Genomic DNA, 23,209 nt, shown 5'->3' with positions numbered 1-23,209 from the left:
AATGTGATGACCTTCTGAATTCCTGTGGGACTCCCTGTCAAAGGCATACTTTTTCTATTTACCCATTTTTGGACAAAAAAAAAAATTAAAGGCAAAGATCTAGGTTCAATTCCCAGTTACTGCTGTGTAAAATTGGAGTACTTCCACCAAACCATGGGTATTAAACTAGATTTATGCTACTTTGAGAGCAGACTTTGGACAGCAGACTTTGTGGTCAGTGCTTGACTATAAAGCTTTTTGACTAGAGGCTTTTGTAATCACATTTCCCAGAATTCTTTACAAATGAACTTCAGAAGTCACTTTAACAATGCTGCATTTTCCTTTTAAAAATCTTTATTTTGAATAGTAAGCAAATTCACTTGTAATCTTATAAGTACAAAGTACAATAAAACTAGAGTAAGGAACTAGCAAGTCCAAGTCATTTTATTTATTCCCTTGTATTTGCCCCAATTTCTTTGGTGAGGCAAAGGGTGGCACAAAAGGCTGAGTCTAAGAGGGGATATAATGGCTTGTCCTACAGGCTGGGTATGTGTCACCCATTTGACTGACCAGAAATAAGGACACCATGTATACATCATCATCTATATCTGCAGCCCTGGTACCAGCCATAGGGAAAGCAAAAATTAATGTTGTTTTGGGGTGATAAATCATCCAGCTGTACCAGTGTGCATTAATCACCTCCCCATAGTGACAGGGCTGCAGATGCAATGTCTGTTTGTCTGTTCTTATGCCTTTGCACCAGCAAGAGCTGCATTCAGTAGCATCCTGCTCCTCTCCCAGGTGCTGGCTTATCACACTGCCCAACGATTAAAGCATCCCAAGGAGTGTAACCCAGCTGCTGCTGCTCTGTGCACAGAGTCATCACAAAGTGCTCCATGTATGCACTGTTGGAGCATTGAACAACAACTGTCACAGTGGAAGGGGTTGGATGTGTTATTGTTTTATTTTTGTTATTTATTCGAATAGAATAGGGTAGGAAAATTATGAATCCCATTTGGGTTTTTAAATCTCACAAGTGTAGGGGCCTGAGTTAACTTATGTATTGTAAATATATGTATGGCAGTGAAAGATCTTTGTATTGTATTAGTGACCCTGCCCTGATTCTGGTTATTGTAAATGGGCTGCAGCTGTGATGTCCTTGATTGGGCAGCAGCTGTAGCCCATGGAGGTAGCTGAGATAAAAGGGGGCGGGGTGGTCAGGGAGAGCCTGGGAGAGGAGCCCTGACCGAGAAGCAACAACACCACTGCTGTGAAGATCTGCCGTGAGAAAACCACCCAGAAGGTATGAGGCCCTGGAAATATAATTATACAACAATATGAATACAACACACAAGTAGGAACCCAACTGCAGGTTTAATTTCTACTGCTGTGACAGTCAGCATTCTTCAAATTTTTGAGCTGTCAAAAGCACTCCAGAGTTTATTTATACATTCCTTCACTCTTGTCCCCCCCTCTCATACATGAGTACTTCCAGATCCTGTAAGGCTATCTTTAAACTTGCAGGCAGTTTGGAGAGTTACTTGGAATCACCAGCTGCTTTAATTTTAATCTCAAGTCTAAAAAAACCAACAAAACACTGCAAACCAAACTTTAGCATATCATAAGCTATGAAAAACCTGTGAGTATTTGTACAGTCTGGAGACTTGTGAATTTTCCTAAAAGCTTGAGCTGCTTAACATAAACTTTTTCTGAAAGTTTCACTGTTACTCCAGTCAGTATCCTGCTATGCAGTAACACCCTGCCAATGGAAATGGCAGAAGATTAACAAATCATGGGAAAGATTGGAGAATATCTCTAATGTGGAAAATGCAATAGTTCTTTGAATATGCACCACAATGTCCACACCAACTCCTGTGTTTAGGAATGGAGGAACAGGGCAGTAATGCCTATTGTGAAATATTCTATTGTGAAATCTTCATTCAGCGATCACCTCTACTCTTGAGCAATAGACATGTTATCAAAGATGCAGAGCAAACCAGACATTGACCTGTGCAAATAGACAGAGCTGAATCAACTTCTGCATGTTTATAGAATACAAATTAATTTGAGTAAGTCTTTTATTCTCCATATTTTCCAGCATAGGTACTATATTTGAGCCCTGATGTGGGCTTTTCTAACCAACATTCAAAAATTAACATGTACAGGGTGTATTTTCAGGACAACATATGACTAAGTGATTACATTTAGTGTCTGTGCTGAAAATTTACTTTTTAAAGAGTACTGAGCATATAATCATGAGGATGATATCCACATCCAAGCTTATTTGGAGCCTATTCTATATTAAGGACATTGTCTTAGATTCTTGCTTCACTGCCAGGCTCCATCCAGCTCACATCTCCCTTATGGGAACAGATACTTTCTACATGTATTTTAATCTGAAGTGTTGATGTATGGTCTCATAATTTTAATTTCTTCGCTGTGAACTCAGTTTACTTCACCCTTTCTTTTTCCTCCCTGGGGAAATCTCCATTTACATGCAACATCTGTCACCTATTGACTTCTTGGGAAAAAAGGCTGATGTCATTACAGTTTCCACCCATATGTCAAGCTTCCAGTCTACTTCTGCCTGTCTCTTACCCACAGCTCATTTTCCTTTTTATGAGAGTTATCTGTTCTGTACCTTGCCACAGGAAGTGGGACAAATCCTTTGCCTACAACTAATGCAGCTATAGTCTGTGCACCTCTTTCCCAGAGAGTGCCAGGCTGCCAGGACAGCTCCTCAGAGAAGGCCATGGGCCCAACAGTATGGAACAGTGTGTGCCTTCGGGCAGGGTGACTGTGAAGCATCCTACTGCGGCTGATTTATGCTTATTGCTGGCGGCAGACTGGGAGGAAACTGGCTGAATGCTAAAGCCTGAATTTAAAGAAAAAAAACAAACAAGACAAAAAAAACCAAAAACAAACCACCCCACCAACTCTCCCCTCCCCCTAAAAAAAAAAACCAAAAAAGAAAGCATACAAAAAAAAAAAAAACCAACAAAAAAAAAGACACACCAAAAATTAAAAGAAGATAGTTATGTTCATCAGCCGTTTCAGTTTTGCTTGTAAAGCAGAAAGCTCCTTCAGATCCTCATTAGGATACAATTCTAAGTGTTTGTTCTTTCTCCAAAAGCAAATCTGTGCGCTACATGTGCTGCAAGTCTGTGTTTTACTTTGTCTCAGATTGTCCTCACCCAGGTGCAGCACCTTGAACTTGGTTTTTTTAAAGCTAATGAGATTCCCATAAGACCACTTGAGCTTGTCCAGGTCCCTCTGGCTGGCATCCCATCCTTCAGGTGTGTCAACAGCATCTCTCAGCTCGGGGTCAGCTGCAAACTTGCTTGAGGATGCCCTTTGTCTATGTCATTGATGATGATGTTAAATAACAATGGTCCCAGTACAGACCTCTGGGGGCACCACTTGTCACTGACTCAGACTCTGAGTCCTTGACCATGACCCTCTGGATGTGACTTCTCAACCAATTCCTTATCCAAAGGACGTTCCATGCATGGAATTCATCTCTCTCCAATTTAGAGAGCAGGATGTTATGAGGGACCATATCAAAGGATTTACAGAACTCCAGGACATCCACAGCCCTTCCCTTGTCTAGTGATGCAGTCAGTCCACTATGAAAGGCCACTGGGTTTGTCAGACAGGACTTAACCCTGGTGAAGCTGTGCTGGTGTCTCAAATCACATTCTTGTCCTCCATGTGCCTTAGCACAGCTTCTGGGAGGCTTTGTTCCATGGTCTTCCCAGGCACAGAAGTGATGCTGACAAGTCAGTAACTCGCACTGACTCAAAAGGTGTGGGAAGAGATAAAACCTTTGAAAAGTGAGACAAAAGAGTTGTTGAGTATCTCAGCCTTCTCCTCATCTGTTGTTGCAAGTTTCGCAGCCCTGTTTATCAGGGGTGATACATTTTCCTTGTCCTTCCTTTTCTGATAAACACACCCACTGAAGCTCTTTTTGATGTTCTTTGCATCCCTTGTCAGCTTCAGCTTCATCTTGGCCTTTCTCACCCCATCCCTACACAACTGAACTTCATCTCTTTGTTTGCTTCTTTCCCTTTAGTATTTCCAGCAGGACCCTGCTCAGCCATCCTGGTCTCTTGCCTTCTGTGTCCATATTCTTGCTCCTGGGGTTTGTCAGGTCTGACACTCTGTGGAAGATTTTCTTAAAGAGTTGTTCCACTCCATTCGACCTGAGGGCAGGGTCTAAATTTTCTTAGGTGAAGTTCTGGATCCTAACTTTGCTCCTTACCTGACCCATATCCCTCAGGACTGCAGATTCCACCAGTGCATGATCACTGCAGCCCAGCCTTCCTCCAATCTTGATGTTCCCATCTAACTTCCATCCAGAGTATCTGTGATAGGAAAAAAATAGTCTCTTGGCACATATGGTAATTTAAATTCTGATAGTACTTTTTGAAATCATAGATTTCTCTTCTTTCTGCGTCCAATTTCCAGTTAGACAGCATGCTGTTAGCTTTACTTTAGGTAAAGTTTTCTACAAATTGGAATCTTTTTCCTTCATTTCCACTTCTCCCAAAATGAACAGTTCCAGTACTTGCTCATGGTATCTGGGGATGACAGTAACTACTCACATTGCACATAGTCTAACTTGCAAAGTTTTATTCCTGCAGTGGTAGTACAATTTCAATTCAAATCAAACTTTCTGTCATATTAGCCCCTCAGGTATTAACCCCTTCATATAACTTGCTCACCTCCTACAAAATTTTCTGCTCCACTGATTTTTAGAACATTTTATTGTGGTTTTTCTTGCTGCATCCAAAACTCAAAGGCACAGTATGTAGTTGCAAATAAAGGGAATTACAATGTTAGGCAGGTCAGTTGAAGGTGAGATGAGTAAGTGTGTGATGCTGCAAAGCCACTTGCTGAGCTGGAAGTGGCTCTGATGAGCCAGAATAAGATGATCTGACAATAAAGAAGCACATTTTCTCTCATGTTCCTATCTTGAAATGGTTTCTTCAGTATCTAGGTGTTGAATATGAAGATTGTAGAGCTGAGTCCACATCATACCCCTCAACTGCCTCCAGGCCCAAAGAGGCAGCTAACATCCTTCTAATGGGTCTCACGCTCACAGGAATGTCACAGGGTCTCATCAGCTTGGCCGGAAGCTCACAGACTTCATGACTGAATATGAAGTGGTTTTGTTGCTCAAATTATATTGCGGTCTGAGAGATTATGATCCCATCAAAAGTTGATTATACTTCTCTGAAGTTCACAAATGGAAATAGACTTTTTTTTTAATGATGGTATGTAGCTGCTGCTGGTAGAACAGTGTCCATTTTTATCCATTGTGAAAATATGGATACAAAAGAAATCAGTTTGTCAGATATCAACCATTACTTCATTACATGCTTCTACCACTATCTCCAAATACCATGGTTTTGTGGTTTTGCTTACAGACACTCAACAGTGACCTTTTTCTATTACTTTTTTGGTGCTTACCATTTTTCTGCTGGTATTATTCTTCCTGTTTTCTCTTGAGGCATTAAGTTATCTACACATGACTTCATATTATTTCCTCCTTATTCACTCCATGCTTATTTTAGCTGTTTGTTCCTTCCTCTTACTTTTTCTACCAACTTCCTATGTACATCTATGTATTCCTTGCTTTTTTCCCACACTTCAGGGACTTGCCTCTTCAGAAACCTCTTGTATTTGAACATTGTGATGTGAATGTGATTCGTTGAAAACCTTTAGAAACAAGAAAATTTTCAGCCTCGTAAACAGTGTTCTTATTTGATTATGACAACCACAACATTTGCCCCCTACTTCAACCATATCTTTTATCTAAACCAGAAAAACAGTTCCCTGACTCAGTGCAGCACATGGGAAGAAGTGGGGCAAGAGGAAAGCAAAGTCACCAGGAGGGGAGGCAGTGCCTCTCTGACCGGGTCTAAGCCAGCAGGGACGCCTGAGCCTAAACTCATAATTAGACCAAGGCTCTGCTCAAGGTGACCTTTTTGTGCCTTGTCATTGTCAGTAAATACATGACAAAACTGAGCTCCGGGCCAGGACTCTAACATCTCAACTGAAAGTTTGAATAGTCAATACTTTGTTTCCACTTTTGTCCCTGCCCCAGTCAAAGCTGTACCCGCCTGGAGTTAGAGAAAGGAGCTGTCAGACAAAGTCAAACTTACAGTGACTTCTACAAGTAGACAATAAATAGAGTGTATGCATTACTTTCTCCACATCAATGCATTTTTACTCTGCCTTTCTACATAATCTTGCACTTATTTTCCATATTTACCTGCTTCCTCACCATAAATATGAAAACTTCAGATAGAACAGACTGAAATAAAAGAAGGAATGCAGAGTGCACATAAAGCAAATCACAACATTAGTAACGATTTTACCAAGCTGTCTTGTACTCTATACAGTAAGTTAAATCACAACCACATGAAAAAGGTCTACCTAAATTTAGGATAAATTGTTCTCTTTTCTGTGATTTGATTCTGTATTTCAGAATTTCAATGTTCCATTCCTGCTGCCCCACTTCACTGGCCCTGCAAAAAATTAGAAAGCGACACTATATCCCACAGATTGTACAAGAGCTTCTATATAGGCTTACTGTTTGCCTCAGAAGTAGAGTGTGAAAAATTTTTCTATAGTGTAGTGCCAATTTTTTCCCAAGGAAAACAGGCCATGTAAAGTATTGCAATACATCCACTCTTTGCTGGTTCCTGTATGCAACAGTATTTTCTAATATATAGCATTTAACTTCTTATAAACAAAAGTCATTCAAAACACACAATTTCAATTTTTTTTAAATGGGAAAACAGCTTTTTCCCCCTTTTTCTACCTTTCTAGGTAAAATAAAGAAAAATTGAAAAATTAAGTTAACTATCGGATTATAGAGACCTTTTGAGTCACCAGCTAGTAAGAATGTTTAACTTTTTAGGTTAAGATTTCTCCTTTTCACTTGAGACCTTCTGCTAGCCTACTTTGCATTGTCCAATTACATACCCAGGAGAATCCTCCTTCCCCTATTTGGCTGTTGTCTAACACATTTTTTGTATTGTGCTATTCTTCTTTCAATTTGAGTAATTCAAATGTTTCACAACACATAAAAATTAGAAATTTTATTTACATTATTTTATAAGGGTTACTAAATTCATTTTTGTTATTGGTGGAAATGAAGGATGAATGCACAACAAGTAATATTAACAAAATATTAACCAAAAAAAGGCTATGCGGGAAGTGTGTATAATCTTATTACCTAAGCAAATTCAGACAGCAAAAGTCCCCGTGTCAGGAAGCTGGAACAAACAAATATGCATGATAAATGTGGAAATGTGGTGGGTTTTTTTAGCATTACGGATGGTAAATATCTGGAGGAAATTGTCAGGAACAGTGATACAATCAAATGAAATGATGTGTCCTGACAGTTCCCTGACTCAGTGTCCTTGCAGTAAGACAGGAATACTCATTGTCTACTTTCACATCCTACAGGACCAGCTAGATCTTCCTAGCTCCTGAGTGGGATAGCACACAGGCAACCTTGAAGTCAGCCCTCAGCCGTAGGGGCAGCCTCTGATCCTTGCTCTGTAGGACAGGGCCACAAACTTTGCTAAGGATTCATCCTACCGCCTTGACCTTACAGAATTTCTCATGTCAGTAAGAGACACAGAATCAGAGGCGCAAGATGGAAAGTGATCGCTGAAGACATTACTGAAGAGGAGAACCTGGAGGGGATCTCAAAAGCAAAAAGCAGGGTTAGGGCTGCTCAGGGGACTGGATTGCAGCCAGGACATAGCCAGACTCTGTTGCATTGTGTAGGATGTGGCACTGGACACACACCACATCCCCAGCCTCACCACATCTCCAGTCTCACAACATTCCCAGGCTCACTGCATCCCTGAGATTGCTTCTTCCCAATGCCAAGGAGATTAGCATAGCCTCACAAACAGGTGTTAACTGAGTTCTGGGTGGGAATCCCAAGGGAAATGCTTGAGAGCTGCCAATAACTTAGGTGACAGCTACAGCCCTTTCTTATTCCAATAGAAGGGCTTCGTGTACTATCCCCTCAATCCCAAAAATAGAGATAAATCTTTATCTTAGACATCAAAACCAGCAGATACTGCATGCATTGGGTCATAAATAGGGCAAAATTCAGAAAGATGCACAGGTTGATGTGCTATGTGAACCAGATTTGCTTTCAGATTATATCTTCTTTGCATGGTCTGGGCTCTTAAGGTCTTTTCCGTCAGGGACACTAGATAATTCAATTAGATAATTCACTTCCACTCAAGAGCTTATTTGTCTTTTAGAAGGAGCAGAGTAAATGACAGCCCCATGAGCCACAGCATAAGAGAGTGGCTCTGCCTTCCACCTTGGTCATTGATGGGACTGACAGAGCACATCTGTCTCCGAGGTCTGGAGTTGGCCTTTGTGCCCCTGGCAGCCTGGCTGTAGGAGTGTCAGCAAGAGCCAAGCAGCTGAAGCAGAAATAACACCAAGCAGGAAACAAGTAATTTCCATGCCACTGGAAATGCATGGGCAGAGAGCAATCATGTGTAGCCTGCAATTGTGTTCATGAATAAATATTTCAGCTATCATTCTTAATACGAGGTCATTGTGAATAAATATTTCAGCTATCATTCATATGTATCATTCATAATTATCAGCTATCAATACTGGTTATTGCTGGCAGTGGCCTTGTGCTGAACAGTTGTGTCACTGGAACTCAGTTTAGTACTCAAGCTCAGCTGAAAAATGACAGCAAAGCATGTTTTCTGCTAATTTTAATATGAGCTCAGCAATTAAGCAAAGCATTCTTTACAGATACTTCATTTGGGGAGCAGAGGGATTGTTTTGCAGAGCAAGTTAGATAATTTGGATTAGCCAGTAATGCATCTCTATCAGCAAACACATTTTCTTTTACAGGCATTCCCCAAGGGATAAAGCACTTGAATTTAGATGTTTGTGATGTGTCTTCATTTTCTAGCCATGACCAGGATTACCTGCTTTGAGGGTGGCACACCCTCTAAATGCATTCAATATGCATTTAGACAAACAGTGCTATCCTACAAATAAGATCCTGACTGGACTCAGATGACTGAAAATACAGAAGGACCATGTAGGCTGGGACTGGAAAGTGGCAAATCAGAAGAGATACTAAAGACATAGATAAGCTCATGAATATCATGAAGAGATGCAGACTAACACTCTTCTCTTTTTAAATATCCCAACGTAGTGCTAGTTATTTAGTCATGCACCACAGAAACTTACTTATGCAAAAAAAAATTCACATATGTTTAGGAAACAATCAAACAAAATAGCAGTAGAGAAAGCTAGAGAAAGCTTGTAAATCTCTTGATTTACATTTTGGGTAGGTATCCAATATTGGCCACTGGTGGACACAGGATAATGGAATAGATGGACCTTTGAACCAGTGTGCAGTGTGGCACTTGTTACACATCTACCTTCTAAAAGGTACTGGAATTATCCCAGTCTTCATGGGTTTGTAAATCATATATGGATTCAATGTGCACAGGACATCTTGAAAAATGGGTGATAACATGGAAGAAACAGCACTATTTTTTAAACTGTCTGTGGGAACTACACCTCCAAATGTGTTAAAACTTGTATCCAAGTGAGAAATTTTAAAACATACTATGTCTCTGTCACATACAACACATTTTTCTATAAATGAATCTGTTTACTCAGAAGGAAACACTAAGAAAGGCCTTGTGAATTTTAGAGCTAACCTAATTTCTGAGGAATACTAATGTTCAAGTGGCACCTTCTGCTTTGTCCATTTGTGTAATGCTCGTAAGGCAATATGTCACTTTGTCTTGATAAAGGTTAAGTGCAGGTAATGGACTAATTGGATTATTTGGTGTAATGAAAATAGTCCCAGAAGAGCACAGATGTAATGAAACACGAGCAAGATTGTGGACTACCAGCAACAGCTGAAATAACTTTTATTTCAGACATGCAGATCATGACCTGACTTTTAAGTGTAGTGATCCAGCATATGGTTTACAGTGGAGTCTTGGAGGAATAATCACCATTGGTGGTTATTTTCTGAAATGTCAAGGCAGATACATAACTCTCAGTATCATTCAGTGTGAATATTTCAGTCTTCCTGGATTAACACCATAGCTTTACTGGCGATTAGTATGTCACAGTGAGCACTCTTTTCCTCATTTTAAGTAACTCAGACATTATATCCTACCGATGAAATGACAGAAGTAATTTAAAAGCATTTTACAATGCTCTCTCCTAGTTTACCATTTTTAATTTATGATCCGTAGACTATTACTGTGAGGTTCACAAGCAGCAACAGAAAGCCAAGCGAATTGTCAGCAGGCTTAAATTTCCTCTAAATGAGCTGTATTTTTCCATGCAGTGGAAAAGACTGGTAACATCTGCAGACGAAAGAATAAAATAAAATCAACTTGTGCCATTTCAGATAGAACTTTTAAACACCTAGTTTTTTCCAAAAGCAGTCCTAGTTTTATAAAAGGCAACAAGGAACAGATTTATCAGTTAATTCAATACTACCACACTTCTCTGCAGAGAAGCAGAAAAGTGTGCACTGTGCTTTTGTTAAACATTGCTCAATATACGCAACTGCACACGGAAATTGATGCCTTCCTCATGTTTTAACTGTTAATGCATAAACCAGCACAAACTCTCATGACCTAAAGTCCGCATGAGGAACTTCTGTGTTCTCTCACTTCTTTCTTTCACATTGGGAGTCACGGAGGTTTTTTTGTTCACACCACCTTAAAATATCGTAACAAAAGGAAGAAGGAAGAAAAATCAATTTAGGCAGTCAGTCTAAAAGATTTTTTCTTTCACACTTTTTGAAATGTCTAATGTATGTAGGGCCAAATTCTGAGCCTTTTTAAACATGAAGGCAGGATGAATAATAACAATAACTAACAATAGCAATAATTTAAAAAAATTTATTACTTCTATGCAGAGAAATTTCCATGTTGATCAACTTAACTGCTCATTATTAATAATTCATCCATTTTCATTAAATAACTTTATAACATTGAATCAGGTTGTACAACTACCTCTCCTAGGCCACCAATCACACTAAAATGATGTGATCGTCTGCAATACTAGTTGTGAATATTTAAAATTTAAATTTTAGAATATTTAAAAGTCTTTTAAAATTAAATCCCAATTAAGGATAGAGTAGCTAGTGTGAAATCAGAAGCTGAATGTGTATAAATCAAGTTCCTTCCACTGAGGTGAAATAATCTGAATTCCCTAGTAAGTGAAGGACTGTCTTCAGCTCTTCACTTTTAAATGTGGGTTCTCATTTGTTTGAGCAGGACTTTTAGATCATAGTAGAGATGTACTCAGTCATTCAGTTCAGTGGTGTGCAACTAAAACATAAACCTTTCCTTGTTTCTTCCTGGAGCCATGCTGTCTATTCTCTTCCAGCTGAGCAAAATTACTCTAAAAGAACCTAGTTTTTAGTACTCGGTTTGCCATGTTAAAGTGCACCTTGCTGAGAAATTGAATATAGGGTAGGCAACCTCAACAGGTTGGGATGGGTGATAATTGTAGGATCAGACCTTTCTTTCAGGAAATAAACCCCAAGAATTTTGACATTTCTTTTAAAAATATATCAGAGCTAAGCCAGTAGATTAGTTAACAGTTCCTGTTTGCTGGAGAAGAAATCTTTTCAAACTTACTCAGCACTTTGTGTCAGATGCTGAATGTCTGCGGTCATAATCTTAAATTCCTGTTTTTTTTCAGTCAGCTGTTTTTTCTTTTTTCCATAAAAACAAGTCGTTTCACAGGATTCAGTTTCCCCCAGATGTCATACTTTTCAAGAACAGGGTGTAAGCCACTTCTTGTCTTCCTCAATGCTGAGGTCATGAAAATCACTCTGATCACTCATTTCTCTCCCACTCCCCTCACATGCAACATCCTGTAGAGAAGATCTGCCTACTAACAGCTTGTTTCATAAACATAACCAGTACAAAAGCCATTCCCTTCGTGTTCTGCAGAATAATTCAGTGCCAAGAGAATCAGGAAGCCAAACCATACATATGAACACATATACTTTTTAAAGATTGGCTAACACAACTCATTAATGGAAGCTATATATGACAGTGAAGTCACTGGGAGTCTATATTCTCTTACCATCCACTATCAGTTTAAGCATTTTGTCACTGCATTTTGCTGGTTTCAAGAGTCTTTACACTTTTTGATGATGAATTGTGCCCCAGATTGACTTTATATGTGGAAATCTTTCTGGGGACTTTGCAGTCCCACAGAAGGTGGGGCTATTTTTCCACACGACAGTGCCAGAGCAGTGGAATATACAGCTGCGAGGCACAGGGGACTGCTGTACCTGTGCTCTCATCTCCTCCAGTGGAGCCTTCTAGTGCTCAGGGGAAGAGTCTCTCTTTGAAAGAGGCTTAATATTCTGGGGACTATGCACTTCTTTCAACATAAGGTCCAGGAACTGAAACATTGCCCAAAAAAGTGATGTAACATGGTGCTGCCACAAGCTGCACCACTGTGTACGGGGGGTTAGCACTGCACTGAAGCTCAGGAATACAGTTAAGTAGCTCAGTGCTAAGGAATTGAACAGTACTGTGGGATTTGCCTAAGCAGTGACACTCAATGGTGTTAGATCACTAGGATCACCCTCAGCGTGGTTTAGGTCTCACAAAACAAGCAGCCTCCCAAAACCTCCTAGATATGGCAACTTCCAGTTGCGGCCATCATGTTTAGAAATGTAAGTGGGGTTAACAAGCCGTGAGCTCAAAATTCTAAGAGGATTGGCCTCTGTGCCATTTAAAATCTGTTTTCATTGATATACAAGCATAAATGTAATCAACAAAGGGAACTCTTATTTCAATGATTCACTAATTGAGATCTTTGGATTTCATTATTACAGTAGCTGGTATCTACAAGATTTTAGGTATGGCCCCTAAATCTGCCCCAGAGCATGCATAGCACAGTAGGGTAAAACCCATAGTAGCAGTGCCTCGCTGTCTGCAAGACTCTTGACTTGACCTTGGGTTAAATCAAACTTTTCCATCTTCTTTCTGAGGCTGACACAGATGATATGAGACCTTGTTCCATGAGTACCTTTCAGTGGAAGTGATAACTGCACCAGCAGGACTGGGTAGCCCCAGTACACATCCTTCTGGACAGCTAACACAGGAAAATGGAACTTGTCTTTGGAAAAAAAAAAGCACTGACAAGTCCTTGTGCTTTTGGAATGAAATTTAAAAGTAATTTTTTCTGGATGAGAAAAAAGAACAAATACCAGCAATAGGAGCTCAGTCCAAAGAAGTCAATAGAAGTTTTATTGTTGGCATTTTTATGAACAAACCACATATGAAATTACCACTCATAAAAACTGGCTGCTTTTTTTCTTAGTTTTGGTCTTCAGATACAGTTGCAGCTACAGTTCTGCAAACTGTCGTGTTATCAACTTGTAATGTCAGAATAAAGCAAAAGAGCACAAGTTTCAGAAAAAGTGAATATCATGCAGATGGTTATATTTAATCAGTGTATCATCCCTCTAAGTCAGCAAGACTCCTATAGAAATAAATAACTTCAAAATAATAATAGATAAGAACTACGTTACTCTTTGTGCAGTTTGAAGCTGCCTTGTTATTTAAGCACTGGGACAATTACTTTTCCCACTATATTTTCCCCCTGTATTTGCCTTTCATTTTTTGTTTCTTCATCAGACCAGTGAAAAATAAAATTGGAAAGCATAGGTGCCCATGGAACAAAGGGAAAACCAAGCACTGCAGGAGTGGAGGACAGAAGGGATCTGCAATAGTGGATTTAGTGTAGTTTGTAGTGTCATCTTTCCAGACAGCCCAGCAAGAGGCCAATTGCTCAACTTGTCATGTTTCAGTGAAAGAGAAACCCATGACTATTGCAACCAGGAAATTTTGACATAATGGAGTTACTAAGAAAACCTGAATCTTAGTAATTCTCCATCTTAGACACATTGCAAGCAGGGTCACACAAGTTTTATGCCCATTAGTACCACCACTTTTTTTTTTTGTTTTGTTTTGCCTTGAAAGGCTTTACGATAGTCAAACAAAATGGTTTTGTTGTCAGTACACAAAATAAAATAGTGCTTTCTACAAACACATGAAAAAGAAAATGTCGAGCCTGTTGCATGGTTGTATCCTGTGAATAGATTCACTGCAAGGAAGGGGAACTGCCAAGAACTGCCACTAGGACAGATTCAGATGTGTGGGTATCTGCCTCCAGTTCCTACAATTATTGCACTTTTAATGCTCTTGAGGAGACATTAATCATGTATTCAAGAATTCTCTCAGTATTGAAAATTCTGGACAATGAGCAGCCTATCAGACTACAGCATTACCCCATCACACATTGATGTGTGTGGAATTAGCCTTAGCTGGATTTACAGAAGATCAAGACAGTTAAATTCAGCTAAAGGGACCAATTCAACAATTGTAGGCAAGGGCTCTGTGGCATAGAGCAAGCAGGAGAAAGGCAGAGTTAGCTGTGTGATCTGAGCAGGATGAGCAAGGCACAGAGAGGGATCGACCGCCATGAGCAGGTGTGGGACCTCATGCCCTTGTTACAGGTGGGTTATTCCCACTGCAGTGGGAAAGGAGGGGGTGGATGCCACAGCAGGCACTGGCTGTCTGCCTGCTGCCCACTGGGGTGATTGGCATGAGGGGAAGTGAGAACACGAGTTGCAAAACATTACTAGAGCCTGTGCCTCTGCCTTGGCACCCCAGACTGCTGCTAAGTCCTTGCAGGGACCTTTCCTTTCACGCCACTTTCAGATCTCCCACTCCTATGTTCTCCTATTAGCAGCAATTCACTTTCCATGCTCTCCTCCTTTTCTGAGACTGTAATATGACTGAATTGCATATATTTAGTCAAAATAAGCATCAAAAAATTGTTTTAAAAACATTAATATGTAAACATTTGTGTCAAGTCAGCATTGACTTGATCATCATTCAAAGTCAATAAAAATTTTTGGGAACAAACAAAAGATAAGGTGTAGGTGTTTATTTAGCCATTGTTTTCTGATGCTCTTAATATTTAGGCACTGAAGATGTATGCAAATGGTCTCCATATGAATGAACTTCAGCTAAAAACACTGACTAAATCAGTGTGAATTACAATGCAAAGCCAGATTTCTAAAATCTTGACAGGCATATTTAGCTACCTCTTATTATCTGCTTCCTCCTATTCAGAGCAAGTGATCATGGATAAACCACAGATCTGCACATTTTGTACATGGCATAAAAATTGTGGAAATAATTGAACTGAAATATGAGGAGCACATAGATAAAATTTTAATTGCTTGTCTTAATGTTCCTGCCTGCTGCTAAGCTTGAAATCTTGAATTCTCTTCAATCCTTGAATGCTCTTCTAATCAATACAGGAATACAAATATGCCTTTTGTTTAGGAAGTCATGAGTATATCAACTTCAACTGAAGTAAGCAGAAATGAAATAAAAGTTTATATTTTCCTGCAAAATTGAGCAAAATTTACCAGTGGTAAATTCTGGGCAATAAAAGGGTTTTGTTTCATGATAGAGAGATCGCAGGCAAAGCCAACCACAAGTATGTGTCATTCTCTATTTATTGTGAAGTTAAGAGGGGAACACTAGTCTGCCTTTAACATTTGAAAGCTAAAAGTCACACTCAAAATATATTCAAGTTATTAGTAAAATTAAAGTCCTTACACCTGGTCTAATTCCCTAAATACATACCCTGTTTTGAATATGTACCTCAAATATATAGTTCTTGCCTTTACTAATGTAACCCAAACAACCCATTAGGAGTCTTTCTAATTGATTGGCAAACAGTTTCTTTTGGGATGGTATTACCATCTAATGGCCTTAAAAAGCATAAAACTACTGAATAATTGAATCTAATTTAAACTCCGCTCTGAGGCAGAAAGCCCACAACAAATCTGTTCTTGCTCAAAATAATCTTTTGTTGTTGAGATTTAAATGTTTAATGAATTTTCTGAAACCTGATCTTATTTATTTTGCTGATATATCATGCTTATAAGGTACTGCATATTTTTATAATGGGAAAGGCTCATGTCATTTACTTCTTGAGTTGCAATTAATGGTATTAAACCTGTTATTTTTTTGTATTGTAATAACTTTCATTGTTTTCATCCTAGCAATTTAGCTACTGTAATTCAAAACAGTAGTGTCAAAAGACAAGAAAATGAGCTTTCTAAAAATAAATCATCTTGGTTTTATTTGTATTTTCCATCATTTAATTTAACACAAACATTTATTTCCTGATTAAGATCAGGACAGGCATACAGTACCCACCATGTGGGGCTCTGAGCAACTGGGTCCAGTGAAAGGTGTCCCAGTCCATGGCAGAGGCAGTGGAATTAGGAAACTTTAAGGCCCCTTCCAGCCTAAGCCATTCTATGATTAGAAATACAGCAATACAAAAACTTGGCATCAGGGTGTTTCACAACATTTTTGTCCAAGAAAAAACAAAGCCAAAAACCCACAAGCTCAACCAAAAACCTTACACAGTTTAACAGTCTACAAAAGTTCATTAAGGAAAGGTTACTTTCCTATACCCCCAGAGATTCTGGCCTCTTTATCAATTACTTTGGTAATTTCCACTGATAAAAATATGTGTTCTGACTACTTTCCTTACTTGATTGAGGACATTAAACAATAGCTAGGTGTTATACAATAAAAATACCTTTTAGGAATTTAAAAACAGAGTGAAAACCACATTTTCTTCATTTTTCCAATATGAGCAGTATACATAGTGGGAAAATGCAGGACAAGACATGTAGAATATTTTTCTTCAGTACCGTAGACACTTCCTGCCTTGCTCATCGAGGTAGATAGGTTCATTTTCATGCTAATGTCATTTCCTTTTGAAAAGGAATAGTGACTTTTCCGTTTAAACATGGGGAATGACCCAAAGGTCATCTCTGCATTGGTCAGTAGGAGAGCTGTTGTGCTCAGGGAGCACAGCACGGTGAAGACTGTCTTTGCTGGGCTTTGCACAGGCACGCAGCTGCAGCCAGATGGTTCCTTGACTCTTCCAAAAAAGAGTATCAGTTAACAAAAGCCTAAGGAAGTACAGGGCAACCCTTCCAGATTTGCTCTTTCCTTCCAAGCCTTGAACTTCCCTCCCAAACCAAAACTTGACTAGTCTTTGAGAAAAACATCTGCTAGGACAGAGACTGAATGCACTGGGGCCAACATTAAAATTTAAGGTGGCTTTGATTAGACTCCAAAATGCCTGGCAGAATACTTACACCATAGATTGATTTCAAAAGGTAAAGAGCATTACCAAGAGGTAAAGAACTGTTATTTTAGGAGAACATTTGCTACCAGCCTGTTTGTGAGAGCAAAGTGTGTAATAGTCAAGACTCGAATGATCATCCCACCACTGCAGAAGTCCATGTGTTCAGGCAGTCAGTACCTACCCTCACTGGACCCAGAAACTGGAGACTGTTGGAATGGGAGAAAGTAGAGACAAGGAAAGGGAGAATTCATGTGCTGTGCCCATGAGGGTGTACTCAGGAATCAGGATAGGCCAGCCATTCATCTCCTCCTTCTTCAAGGAGATGAGGTGAGTAGATCTCTGCTTGGCTGCTGGCATTCATTTTTACTTCATTCTTTCAGCACAGCACTTCATCTTAACAACACTTTACTCTGTCCTTGAGTTCATAATTTCTCAAACTTTAAGTCTGGTCAAGCCTGTGAATGTCTTCGGGTCTTCATATTTAAGAAAGGCTTAATTTGAAGGCTCAATTTGAAGACTTCCAAATAAACAGTAAAATTATGTTCCCATGTATGTTTTTACAATGCTTAAGCTGTGCACCAGAAATGTTTTCTATTCACTCTGCCTTTTTTTGTTACTTTGGTTACTTGTTAACCTACTACAGGCCATCATCAAGACAGATCTTGTTCATTTTCTCATAAAGCAAACTATTTGTGACTTATTAATATTCTCACAAGAGGGAGAAATTTGATTTCCTCAAATATCTCTCCTCACTATAACACTGGTCTAGGTTTCCTACCTTTACAAACATGGAGATCAGCATCAAAAAATCTATTTCATTTTGTTCCTATCATGCTGCATGGATATAATACTTCTTCCTTAAGCTACTAGAGCCTAAGATCATCCTCTTTGACATAAAACTGGGCTGCAGACCAGGTTACACTGATCAGGTTTTCTACTGTCATCTGCATTTATGTGGAGGTCCTATTCAGTGTCACTGATTTCCAGGAAGAGGAAAAAACTTCATTTTGGCCTTTTTTTTTCTCAGATATGGTTATGTGTGAATGCAGTTGGAGGTTTTTCCAAAGTCCGCTCTCCTTTTGCAAATGAAGGACAGAAAAGAAAAAACGGAGTCAGAAGTGGAGTAAAAAAATAACCCAATAATTAAGAGTACCACAGGAAGAAGAAGGGCAGGGAAAATTTTAGCAGTGTGTTAATAACATCTATCTTTGACAGTCACAGAACATGTCTTAAAACACAATTCCTCGCTCTTCAATTATCAACAAATACCCATGTTACTAGGTACTGTCAGTGTAGCTGTTTTACATTTCAGTCTTTCAATATAAGAAACATCATAAAATTACTGAAATCTGAATTGTATTTCTTCCTTTATAGTTTGTTTTTCCACAGGAACCACCCCTGTACAACCATGCCATCTGCCTGTCTGCCTCCCATCTCCAAATTCAGTGTAACATCAACCTTGAGCCAAGTTTGAGAGAGGTGCAGCATTCTCAAAGATGACAAGTTATTGCAAATTCATTGGAAAATTAGCAGCCTAAAAGTGGAAAGAAGCCAAATTTAGTATCTCATGGTGAGTCAAAGTCAGATCCAGCTCAATGTCTCTATTTGAAGAGGCAGCAGGCATCTGGCCAGCATGTAGGCACATTTTGGCAGGTTTGTCAAGACACAGAATCACAGCATCACAAAATAACAGAATTATTTAGTCTGGAAAAATCTCCAAGCACACTTTTGACTGATCACACCTTGGCAACTAGACAGTGGTACTAAGTGCCACATCCAGTCATTTGCTGAAGACATCCAAGGACAGTGATTCCACCATGTTCCTGGACAGCCCAAGCACACATTTAACAAACATTTCCATGATGAAATTTTTCCTGAAGTTCAACCTGAAACTCCCCTGGCACAGACTGTGGCCATGTCCTCTCATCCTAATACTTGTTACTTGGGCAGATTGAGGCCAACTCCCACCTGGCCACAGCCTCCTTTCAGGCAGCTGTAGAGTGATGAGGTCCCCCCTGAGCCTCCTTTTCTCCAGGACAAACACCCCCAGCTCCCTCAGCTGCTCCTCACAGCACTTGTGCCCCAGAGCCTGCCCCAGCTCCATTGCCCTTCTCTGGGCTCTCTCCAGCCCCTCAGGGCCTTTCCTGCAGTGAGGGCCCAGCCCTGGACACAGCACTGGAGGTGTGGCCTCAGCAGGGCCCAGCACAGGGGGACAATCCCTGGCACTGGGCCTTGTTGAACCTCACACCACTGGCCTCAGGCCAGATCCAGCCTGCCCAGATTCCCCTGCAGAGCCTACACATGTAGCTCTGGATCAGCAACAGGAAACACTGAATTTTTGTGTAAGACTGGAGGGAAGGAGCTGAAGGTGAAGCTGAGCAAGGGCAGAACCAGGGCCTATAAAACACACAACCACAGGAAGGTATTCTTGTTGCTGCTCCTCATCTCCCACCATTTAATATTCAAGAAATTACCACCTTGTTAATGAGAACAAGGAAAGGAGAAGCATTGATAAATTCTGGACTCAGTACCAGATGATCACTGGCTTCAGTTAGCCATTTCACTATAATAAGGAAAGCACAGAAAAGATACTGGGAAATTCCATTAAATCCAGAAAACTCAATGAAGAGATGACAGCATTATACAAACACACCTGTTATGCCAGCTTTTCCTAATGTGTAGTCATCACCTCACACCATCCTTCCTATATGCAAAAGATCACTGTGCCAAATGAAATATTTGAGCTGATTAAATTTTATATCAGCTTCCAATAAAAATCATTTTTATTTACACTTGATTGGGCCCTTAATTTGTGCCAATATTGCCCCTACCCTATTTGTAGCTTAGACACATGTAGCTCTTTGTATTGCTTTCAGATAAGTACAGAACCAGGTTTTGAAACCTGAGAAACGTGGCAAGATGTCACAAGGGATTCTGCACCCTTATGATATTATTCCCACTCTCAAAAAGTAGCATTTAATGCAAGTTCATTCAGCAGCAAGTTTGGGCAGTGTTCTGTGAAGACTCCTGCATTTTTAAAAGCAAGTCAAAATAACCTCTTGCGAAGTGGTTCCAAAACAGCATGAGTTGATTTGAGTTGTACTCATGAGCATGATTTTGTGTTGTACTCATCTGTGAAAAAGACTCTACCATGGTGAAATCACATCTGCTGTCAGCTGGGCCCATTTATTGGATGTTAGAGAAAACAGAAGAAGATAGAGCAGCAATTGGAAAACAATCTGTCAAGGCAAAGAAGACATCATTGAATATAACTCATCAAAACTTGAAAACCAAGTAAGCATTGTTGCAAAAGCAATGGGAAAATGTGTCTGTTGGGTAACTGCTGTGTGGCAGTAAAATGTCTGAAAATTTGCTTTGCCTGGGGCTGCAGGAAAGTGCAATGACATGATTTCTGTGGGACCATTTATGTGAGAACTGAAAATAACAAAAGAAGTCATAAAACAATTGGAAAAGAAAAATCCTTGGTATTAACATCATTACAGGTGGTTGTCTGTAGAAGAAAATGTATGCAATGATGTTTTTGCAGAATACCTGAATACTTAGACAAAAACATGCTGGGAGTGAGTGGCTTTACATCAAAAAAAAAAAAAAATTACGAATAAAACCATCAAGGTAATGTGTTAGACATGGAGCATTAGATATCGGAAAAAACTTTTCATAGTAGCTACTGATACAGATCTGGAGCTCCCTGTGTCAAACCAAAGGAACAAGCCTGTGTCATGAAGGAGTTGGTTTCCAGCTGTGGGCTGCAGGACAGGGCCAGTCTCCATTCACCATGGACTCCAGCACTCACCAGTCAGGGACTCAGGTAACAACTAAACCAGCTCAGCCGTCCTCCCCAGAAGGCCCTGGAGAATCATCTGCAAGAAAACATATTTTCCCTTGCTTTTTGCACATAGTAATGGAAAAAGAACACTCACCTGGCTTAGAGAAATCTTGGTTGTCTGGAGAGCACCCTGCATGATTCAGTGTCCTCTTGCTCCTTCAGTATTTTTGCAAAGAGTCTGTATGGCTCACAGGTTTGGACTCTCTTCTGGGAGTGAAGGGGACATTTTCTCAGTCAGAGACAGAAGGTTTAAATCTGGATTTCCCCATTATTACATGAATGCCCCAATCATGATCCTTATCTAACCTCACCAAGACTTTCCCAGAGTATATGGGATTTGCAAACGTAGTGGCAAGATGTAGGCTAGAGCTGGATCACTTCAGACCCTGAACTGCCAGATTCTCTCCTCCATTAGTCAGCAGAGTGTAAATCCCAGGCAAGCCCAAAGAAAAGCCATTCTGATTTCAGCACCTTCCAGTGAAACCAGGCACTGTCAGGCTCCAGCTGGGGTGTTGAAGGTTTAGTGAATGCTGGTGTATGTCATCAATATGCAGGTATGGTGATTCCAGGTCCTTGTTGCTCTTTATCCTCAGAGTGAAAGAGCTCACTTGATATTCTTCCTTTTTATCAGTGGCTATGGCCAACCCAGGAGATTTCACAGGCTGAGCAACACCCTGGTGCTAACAGTGCTTGCTCCCATTAAACCTCTGTGTGAGATCCCCGAGCCAGGTTTGAAGGAGAAAATTGACACAGAGGAGTCACTTCCAATCAGACAGCCTACTAGCAGATTTGCTGTGTAACTATCCAAATTTCCAGCATCCATTTTATTTTCAAAGAATATAGGCGTCCTGTTTGCTTGCCCTAAAAGCAAGAAAGGCCATGCCATTTCCTGTGTCTGTGGAATCTTCAAAGGCAGTTTGCAGAGACTTTGAGTCAGGCATCTCCCCCTTTCCATATCACATGCTTGTGTAGAAGCCATTAGTCACTTGTGTCATCTATTCTAGCATGGGACAAAAAGCTGAGCTCAGTCAAATGCTTTGTAAATATAAGTATCTCCTAACAGGAAAACAACAATGTCCATTCCTCTATGGAAACTGTAAACAAGAAAATAAAACACCTTTTTGAGATACTTGCTGGATACTTGCTTTTGTATTTCTTAAGCATATGCTGTCAGTATAACCAGCTGGATGATTTACCCACACAGCATCCAAACACATTTCCAGTTACAGCTGCTCTGCACTTGCTAAAGAAAAGCAGTCAGTCTCAGTGGACTCTGCATTGGCTGTACAAACAAATGGCATCATCATTTTTGCTTTATTTTATTTTATCAACAGCTAAGAAATAAACAGATCCATGTCTTGCATACAGAAAAGAGTGTTTAGACAAAATAAATTTTCCTATTTATTCCCAGTTATTCTACAGCTACCCACATGTAACAGGGTTGGTGTATTTTTTCCCAAAGTAGTAAAAGTTGGACAAGTTGTCAGCAGCAGCCAAGCTATCCTTTGAAATGCATATATCAGATCCAAGACGTCTGGAGTTACAAAGACTTTCAAATATTTGAAGAACAAGAAACCTTCTGTTCCAAAATCTATGCACAGGAACATCTTCTCATTTAACTTTCCCATAAAATAAACATGTATTGATGACTTGCAGCCAATGAGCAATTAAACCACATAACAGTTATCTAAGAGAGACATGTAAATTCCTAGGCAGTCAGTCTTGTTAAAGAAATGAAGAATGACTTAAACTATCACTGAGGTAATGGGCAAAACATTTAGTATGTACATCCATCCTGTACAGCTTGTAGCACAAGTGCCTGGAAGGAGATGCACTGTTTACAACTATTCTAATATCTGACAGAGAGTCTGATTTATAATATATATTTCTTTAAATTCATATGTGTATATATATATGTGTGTGTGTGTGTGTGTGTGTTTACATATTCTTCTTCTGTGTTTGTGTTTCTCAAAAGAGGTTGGTTTGTTGGGGTTTTTTTAAGGAAGATTAAACTCTGAAGCAGAACACTACTGAGGTGTTTCTTAGCAAAGCACTGCCCTCTGATTACAGCTGCCAGCCTGAGAACTCCCCAGCAGGGTGGCAGTAGGACATCTGTGAAAC

General features: G+C 39.8%; 1 protein-coding gene across 1 annotated transcript in view; it reads left to right on the top strand.

Moving 5' to 3' along the window:
* Window positions 1-22,190, top strand: part of SNX18 (sorting nexin 18) — a 98,286-nt gene extending 76,096 nt beyond the window's left edge. The window contains exon 3 of the mRNA XM_058043442.1: window positions 18,616-22,190. The gene's annotated coding sequence lies outside the window, so the exon portion shown is untranslated. The remainder of the gene's footprint in view (window positions 1-18,615) is intronic.
* The last annotated feature ends 1,019 nt before the right edge of the window (window positions 22,191-23,209 follow it).

Source organism: Melospiza georgiana, chromosome Z (genome assembly GCF_028018845.1).
Source record: "Melospiza georgiana isolate bMelGeo1 chromosome Z, bMelGeo1.pri, whole genome shotgun sequence".
NCBI lineage: Eukaryota > Metazoa > Chordata > Aves > Passeriformes > Passerellidae > Melospiza > Melospiza georgiana.
The sequence above is the reverse complement of the archived record's forward strand: the minus strand, read 5'-3'. Positions and strand labels throughout refer to the sequence as shown.